The following is a 7682-nucleotide window of genomic DNA, read 5'->3' on the forward strand; positions in this document are numbered from 1 at the left end:
GAAGTAACTCAGGAGGAGTTACAGGCCTGCAAGTGTGGCTAACCATAATGTAAGGTCACGGCTCCAAATACATTATAATCTCCAGGAGGAGCACCTTGCTTTTAATTTTGCTGATAGCAGTTGCTAATAGGGATGAAAGGCCACAAGCAGAGCCAGCCTGAGGACTTAGTGTTGCTACGGGGCTTTGGCTGGGAGACAGATGAATTTTTCTCTGCAGAGCCAAGAACCCAGGGGATGTGGTAGTGCCTGAGAATTCACAGGCCATGTCAGTGTCCAAAAAGTCCCTGAGCTAAAAGGGGGGTGAGGCTGCAGGTAATACCCCTGGCAATGCGCAGGGCTGAGTGAGCACTTGGTCTCATCTTCTGCAACTCTTCCTGCATCCATAAACAAGTCTGAGAGGGAATATGACAAAATTCGAGCCTAGAGGGGAAAAACAAAAAGCTAAAGGGGACGGGTTGTCCTTCTATCCTCATCTCTCTTCTTCCCCAGCAGTATGTCCTGGGGAAAAGCAGAGGATGGGTACAGCCTGGTGATGTCTCCTGGGGGAGTCACTGAAGGAAATCTCTCTGGGCATGTCCTCAGGTCAGCTCCCTTGAGTCAATGTCTGGTGTCATTGCTCAGGACTGCTGAGCCTGCACTCACCTCAGACTGCCAGGATTTATTTAGCTTTTATTTCACTTTAGACAGGTGGCAAGAGATGTACAGGTGTAAAGATGACTCTGGAGTGGAATCAGTGTGCATAAACAAGCAGGGAGAAGGGAGACATTCTTCTCTTTAATGTCATCTCAAGTCTTTCTGGAGCTGCCTATTTATCGCCAGTCCGTAGGTCCACAAGATGATGAGATGGATAAAATGGGATGATAAGCTTGAGCTGGAAGAGAAAGTATCAACAGACCTGTTGATTTATTGCTCTTCTCAACTCAGGTGGATTTAGGGATGAAGGAAGGATAAATCTTCCCCTTACTCCTTTTTTCTTTTCTTTTTTTCTCCTGCTGTTAGGTAACCATTTGCACTCCATGGACCACAATTTTCATTTCCCATTGGCTTTGAATTACTCAGCCTGGGACTGAGTTGAAAGAGGTGGGGGGAAGCCCAACATTTGTATTTAATTCTGACTTAAATTCTGCCCTTTTTCAGGACTCGCATCAAAGACAGACTGATGGGATGCTGTTGTGACAAGAGGAGAGGACAGGATTGCCCACTGGATGAGGAGTTGTGGAGCAGTACTCAAGGAAATCCCATCGATCAGACCGATTCAGCAGAGGTATGATTGGCATCACATTCAGAATAAGGACACTGATATTTACAACCATGTATTCTCCTCCAACTATTTTTATCTGAGGTTGCCTACACCAGAAGTGCTTAAGCCAAGAAGGTGCAGGAATTTTTGGGGTTCTCCCAATAAATTCCTGTTTTGTCTCTCTCCTTCAGTTTGAAATGGTGCTTATAGACAGAAGCACATCCAAGTGAAGACTGCTTAACTTGAAGGAAGCAAATGGCCCTGTGTCTAGAATATCCCCTTTAATGGGTTAAAACCCTCTTTCTGGACTGACATAGTTATCCTCTAGGATGGTTCCAATACTGCACCATTCATCCTACACCCCACCATCACTGTATACTTTCAGGCCAGGCACTCAAATGCCACAGAATCACCTGTTCTTACTTTTCTTCTCCCCAGAGCTTTTTTCTTCATCAATGACACCAGATTCTGTACAACTCTCCACTGTGACAGCTTTGTACAAATGGGAATCCATAGCAAATGTGAGCATAACCTGCAACAGAGTGAAGCCCAAACCAAACAAGTAAACCAACCAACCAAACAAGAAACCCACATATTTTTCAGCAATGGGAGAGAAGGCGAGAAAATATTTACCTTATTCTCCCTCCATGCTTGTTTCACTCACATTAGAGTAGATTTCCCCTTTCCGGATTGTCTCGTGCATAAAATACACCCAAGTTTCATGAGCTGTGTATGTGCCTATACAAGTAGAGTGCACAAGCTCTGCTGACTGTGCTGGTGGGGAGTCCTGCATCTGAGTAGTGGCTCTGGGTCAAAACTGTGGAGAGGGCACCAGAAATTAATATAGATCATCTTTTTCATAATGTTAGAGAGTGCCACCAGTGTTTGGTGGCTCAGTTTGCTCCATGAAACTGTGGTTGGGGCTGCTTTGCATCCACCTGCTGATTACTCCACTCTTCCCCTTTCCCCATTAGGAGAGAAAAAGATTAAATTCCCATTAATTAAAAGCTAATTGATGACAAGATGACAACACTAATGTAGAAGCTCATGGTCCTGAGTAACAAGATGCTAAATATCACCAGTTCAATTTAAAAAGACAGCATCAATGTTAGCCTGATAACTAGAGAAGCAATCTTGCTAATTGTGGGAAATGACTCAAAGGCCTGGCTTGGTTGTCATAGGAGGATGGGATGAGACCCCACAGCACCCAGTGGGTGCAACCCAGCCTGTTGTGCTCCCCCAAGCCCTGCACTGCCATGGCACTGTGCACACCTGGCTGTGCGCATGAAGCCAAATCCCTGCAAGGACGAGGGATGCTGTGCACAGGACTGGGGCCTGGCTGGCTCTGTTGGGTCCTGAACATACCATGGGGGCCAGCCACATTTGTAGGCTCTGGCACAGGCACTGGCAGCACATCCAGTCTGCTTTGCTGGCCTGAGCATGCAGCCCTCCTCCTGGGCAGGGACAGGCATGGCAGCAGTGCCTATGTTCTGTTGGAGCAGCTTTGCTTGAACTCTCTCAAGCCCTCAAGGGGACGAAGCCTGTCTCACCAGCAGGGGATGGGACAGCAAACTGCTGTGCTGCTGATGGCCTCACACCCCTCCTGCCTCCACCACCAGCTCTGGGATCAGCACGTGCTGCAGCAGTTGTGCACCCAGCCCCCACATCACGGCCCTGAGACAGAGATCTGTTACCTGATGGTAGCAGCTCTGAAGGGCTGAGATTAATTAAAGGATTAATTGAAATCCATTCTTTTCTTGAATTCTTCTTCTTCTTCTTCTTTTATTTATTTATTTATTTTCCCTGCTTCTTTTTGCTGTGAATCTCCATTCTTGGCTGGCAGTGCTTCCAGCAGTTGGGAACTGGAATTATGGAGTAGAGAAGGCTAAATGCAATCCAAACCCAGGAAGTCAGTTTGGATCATAAATCTGCCAAGCCATTATGGAATCACAGTATGGTTTGAGTAGGAAGGGACCTTTGATAGTCATTGAAACCAACCCCCTGCCATGGGCAGGGACATCTTCCATGAGAGCAGACTGCCCAGGGCTCCATCCAGCCTGGCCCTGAGCACTGCCCGGGATGGGGCACCCACAGCTTCCCTGGGCAACTTATCAAGCCATCCAAGGAAGCAGAGAGAAAGAAACCTAAGGGAAGGTGCCAGCAGAGCACTGCAAATAAAATCAAAGGAGAAGACAGATTAAATGTGTTCTGCGTAATGCAGGCTTGGTTTCATTCAAGTCCATTTTGTAAGCAAGATTTCATGTTTCCTCTGAGTCTAAAAATTAAAGCTTGATGGAGCTAGTCTGGGTGAGACTTGTGGCTTTCTTCATGATTTTATTGTGCTAAAAATGATCATAAAACCGCAAGAACACCTTTTTCAGCAGAACTGCCTCTCTTTAGAAGACCCATTACAGCACATGTAATAACAGAGCCGTGCATCAGCTCTGCCGTAGGACCTGAGAAGAGGCCTGTGCTGGGACAAAACGGACCCACAGAGCTGAGCTCTGCTGTGAAGTGGGAGCACAGAGGCCCTCAGCACTCTCTGCTTCACCTGAGAAGTATTCTGGGAGCAGCCATGCAGAAAGAGGAGTGCTGAGCACCTGCAGGCCCCCCCTAAGGACAGATCTCTGCAGACAGACCAAGGGAGGATCATCTATCCTGCACTCAGCAGGCACAACGATGCTGGGTCCTACCAGGAAATGTGCTCTGACACACAGCAGCAACAAGGTTTGAACACTTTTTCCTTCGTTTCCGGGGTTTTGTGACTCATGCCAGGAGCTGAGAGTGGATGGAAAGTGGGGTGCTGTGCTTTTGCTGGTCCATTCGGGCAGCTTCTGATGGCTGTGGGAATTATCACTTACTGCTTTCGTGGTAGCACTGCGTAAATGTCAAATAGTTATATATTATTTTATAAATATCCTTCAGAGACAGGATTGAAAGTGGCTTCAGAGCTGTTCCCCGAGGGATTTGGTCACTGTCTTACAGACAAGAAAAGAACTGCTGGGCTGGGACTTTGCCATGACCAGGCAGCACCCCTGGGACTCTCGCAAGCTGCTCTGATCTAATCCTCATGAAGCCTGACCCTTCCTTTCAAATGAAACCTAATCCATCACCCCCTGATTGTGCAAAACATTATCCGCTGACAAATGCGGTGATAGCGGTGCTAATAGAAGCCTGATGGATGGCCAGGGCTGGGACTGCAGCTCTCCTGCCCAGCGACTCCTACCTGAGCTTCAGCATCTGTGAGCAGGAGCTGGGAGAAGAGCAGTTTTTCTGGAGCTGCCCCATACAGCCCAGCATTTTGGCTGGTCTGTGCCATGCCCTCCCTTCCCAGGTCTGCTATGGGAAGGACTGCAGCCAGGCAGGGCTGCCTTCAGCTGCTGAGCTCCAAGCTCTGTTGTTTTCATCCAGCCCAGCACGAAGGCGTAAGCTTTCCTATTAGCTTTTATTGTTATTGTTATTATCTAAATCGTGCAAGAAAAAGCATTCACTGACCTAGTCTGCAATAAACTATAAGTGGTTCTGAAGACCATGAAGATGGACAACACGAGGCAGAAGTGCTGCACGCTCTGTTGAGTTTTTCATTAGGATTTTTCTCTCCCCCTGTCTATTTCTCACACCCACTGGATTATGAATTTACATGCATTATAATGAGAATAACTACAATCATGATAGATAGGATTTTTTTTTTTTAAATCTTTATGTAAAAAGCTACGGAACATAAGCGAGCTGTCGAAGTTTGAAGGAATCAGCCCCATTTTGGTCATACACTTTCATATTTCTTGTTTTGGGGATGCAGAGTGAGTCTGGGCTGCAATCTAAATTCTGCGGGGAGTTGTGGTTGACGGAAATAAACCATGTGTTGAGGGTGCCACGTGAGCTGAACATAAACATGAATTAAACCCTGCAACTGTGAAGGAACCAGGACTGCTGCAAAACTGGTGCTAAAAACATAAATTTAAAGCCTAAAATAATGGATTGGAAGCCGGTTTAATTGCCTCAATAAAGGGGTAACATGAAAGTTATGGGTGTCAGAGCAGATTAAATGTACCTCAGAAATCAGAATATGCTGTTGATGCATGATGGATGAATGACAGAAGCCTGAAAGAGGCTATTACATCGACACAGTTGTATAGAAAATGTGGTTTAGTGGTTAAAAAGGGTGAGTGGAAGGCAGGGGCTCTTGCTGGGGCACAGCAGCTCCTTGTATTGCAGTGTGAGCTTGGGCTGAAGCTTCTTTGTTGGGTTTGTTGAGTGGGAGCACCTTGCTCAGTGCCTGGGTGCTGTGCAACCTTGTTAGTAGGGCTGGAAATCAACCTGCTCTTTGGAACGCATCATATGCTAGTTAGGGCACTCAGTGCTAACACCCTTCTGTTGGCAATGGAGCACAGGCTGGGTGTCCCCACACAGCACTGAACGTAGATGTGCATGTGAGACAGCAGATAGCTCACCTAGCTTTGGGCACCTACACCTGCATTCAGCACTTAGGCTCCTTTTGCAGTCAACAAGGAAAATACTCCCAGCCATTTCTGGACTGCAGTTCATCTCACTGCTTTTAGACCTAAGCATGGCTATGAGAGGGGAAACCGCTAAGGAATGGCTGCATGGGTTTCCCAAGAGGGCACACCAATAAGTATATTAGGGCATACAGTGGAGACATCAGTATTAACATGTGGGGCTATGCCAGTGTGGTGAGACGCAGCAGATAGGCTGAATTCAGCTGCGTGTAGATGAGTGCAGGACAGTGCTTGCCCACAGGGATCCTGCTCTGCCTGCACTGTGAATGAATGAAAAAATGGCTCATGCAAGCACTGCATGCCGAAATCATTGCAGGCACTTCCTCGGTGTTGCAAAACAGGAGCCGTGACTGTGCGGCTCCTGCGGTCTGTCTGCAGGTGAAGGATGGCTGTCAGCACTGTCTGCAGCGGCTGCGGCGCAGTGTCACTTAGTCGATAGGAGGTGACAAGGGCTCGCGGAAGGGATGGAGTGTCACCACGCTGGCAGGCAGAGGCAGACAAACAAGAGGCTTTGAGACAAAGTGCGGTTGCCAAATTCATAGCGATTTTTCTAATAAGGTTGTGGCCAGCAGCAGGAGCACTGGGAAGGACTTGTGCCACGCAAAAAAAAAAAAAAAGCTTCCGTGCTATCGCCCATTTCCAGAAGGGGAGCGCTTTGGCCCAGCGCTGATTTTCCAGGAAAAAAAGAAAACAAATTTCCCTCCCAGCAGAAGAATCACAGAATGGCCCAGGCTGGAAGGGACCTCAAGGATCATGAAGCTCCGACCCCCCCCGCCACAGGCAGGGCCACCAACCTCCCCCTTTAATCCCAGCCCAGGCTGCCCAGGGCCCCATCCAACCTGGCCTTGAACACCTCCAGGGATGGGGCATCCACAGCCTCTCTGAGCAGCTGTTCCAGCACCTCACCACTCTCATAGTAAAGAACTTACCCCTGACATCCAATGTAAATCTTCTCTCCTTCAACTTAAAACCATTTCCCCTTGTCCTGCTGTTATCTATCCTTTCAAGAGTTGAAAAGAGCACACCTACAAAACCAGGTGAGTCTGAATGTGCATTGGTGGCTCAGAAACAAATGGTGATGTGATGAGGAGGATCATACCACTTGGATGGACCAAACCACACACAGCTGCAGGGCACCAGCACCAGGAAATGCTGACTGGTGTTTGCCACAAATGCACCACATCACTTCACCTGCATTATTTAAGCTGTGAATGCCTCAGGCTCTCTGAGGTAGAAGAATATATGTGTGCTGCTTTACCCACAGTTTGGAGGAGCTGCAGGGTTTAATTGGTGTTACGGAAGCATTTGTGTAGTGGCAAGATCAAAACCTGATGCAGTGTGAGAGCCAAAGTTCATTCTGATCGTGTTTGCTGTACAACTCCTGGTACTTCCAAACCAAGGGCTCCCAGAGGAGGCTGCATTGCAGACTGCTGGTTTTTGTAGCCCAAATACAGCAGCTCCTTCTGGCTACAGCATGTCGGTGAGTTATACAGGTTTGGATGCAGCTTAACTTCAGAATGGGCACAAATGGCCTAAGAGCAAGGCAGTGTCTGCAGGCAGGCAAGGTCAGATAAGGAAAGATCATAGAATCGCTAAGGTTGGAAAAGACCCACAGGATCATCCAGTCCAACCATTTGCCCATCACCAATAGTTCTCGCTAAACCATGTCCCTCAACACAACATCCAAACGCTCTTTGAACACCTCCAGGGTCAGTGACTCCACCACCTCCCTGAGCAACCCATTCCAGTGCCTGACCACCCTTTCAGAGAAGTAGTATTTCCTAACGTCCAGCCTGAACCTTCCCTGCTGCAGCATTAAGCCATTCCCTCTAGTCCTATCACTGTCACATGAGAGAAGAGGCTGACCCCCAGCTCATTACAACCTCCCTTCAGGTAGTTATAGAGAGCAATAAGGTCTCCCCTGA

At 47.9% G+C, this 7682-nt stretch overlaps 1 long non-coding RNA gene across 4 annotated transcripts in view; it reads left to right on the forward strand.

Annotated features, from left to right (window-relative positions):
• LOC769590 overlaps positions 1-6471 on the forward strand; it is a 28655-nt gene extending 22184 nt beyond the window's left edge. The window contains exons 6-7 of one of the 4 annotated variants that reach the window (XR_005841221.1): positions 1138-1264; positions 3683-6471. This is a non-coding gene — a long non-coding RNA (uncharacterized LOC769590). The other 3 variants (XR_006931893.1, XR_005841223.1, XR_005841222.1) reach the window with 3 other exon arrangements.
• Positions 6472-7682: the final 1211 nt, after the last annotated feature.

This window comes from Gallus gallus, chromosome 20, assembly GCF_016699485.2.
Source record: "Gallus gallus isolate bGalGal1 chromosome 20, bGalGal1.mat.broiler.GRCg7b, whole genome shotgun sequence".
In the NCBI taxonomy this organism is placed as follows: domain Eukaryota; kingdom Metazoa; phylum Chordata; class Aves; order Galliformes; family Phasianidae; genus Gallus; species Gallus gallus.